The sequence below is a fragment of the Aplysia californica genome, unplaced genomic scaffold (genome assembly GCF_000002075.1).
Source record: "Aplysia californica isolate F4 #8 unplaced genomic scaffold, AplCal3.0 scaffold00072, whole genome shotgun sequence".
NCBI classification, from domain to species: Eukaryota; Metazoa; Mollusca; class Gastropoda; order Aplysiida; family Aplysiidae; genus Aplysia; species Aplysia californica.
Window position 1 is genome coordinate 1,741,999 of NW_004797342.1, and position 649 is coordinate 1,742,647.

Below are 649 nucleotides of genomic sequence, written 5' to 3' on the forward strand. Positions count from 1 at the left end.
GCTGCACTGTAACTGATATTATGTATGTATTGTGCATGTTCTATCATACAAATATTAATTATGATGTCGAATTACGCCCAGAAAATCAATAAAGCAAAACATATCCTTCCCCCCACCAAAATTTTTTTTTTTTAATCCACAAAAATCTGAACCAAAAAAACCCCAAAAAAACAAGACCAATAAAACCCTGTCATACCAGGAGGCGTAAGGGGAGGGGCGGGTTCTATTGAAAGCGAGGGGTGGCGAACACCTCTCGCTTTCCCAGCCATACCACCCCCTCCCCTCCCAAAACAGCGCCATTGCTGGAAGTGCGAGGGTTTTTTAGGGCTTGTCAGCGTGCGGCACGCGGGCAGAAGTATCGCGCGCTCAGTAAACAAGAGTTTGTGACGTCACGACACAAATCAGTCAAGACTCAAGCCCGCTCGCAAGCCTCTGGCACGAGCCATCCGTCGCTCGCAAGCCTTCGATTAATCGAGCAGACTCCAGCCCTATTCGATACCGATACCGTCCCACACGAACGTTTGTTGAAAAAATTGGAAGGCTATGGAATTAAGGGGCAGATTCATGCTTGGATAAGGAACTTCTTGACTGATAGGCAACAGTGTGTGGTTGTAAATGGAGAGGAGTCATCCTGGGAGCATGTGCAGTC

At 47.3% G+C, this 649-nt stretch overlaps 1 protein-coding gene across 2 annotated transcripts in view; it reads right to left on the reverse strand.

Moving 5' to 3' along the window:
• Positions 1–649, reverse strand: part of LOC101851631 — a 96,026-nt gene that overhangs the window by 94,284 nt on the left and 1,093 nt on the right. The gene's annotated exons all lie outside the window — the stretch shown is intronic.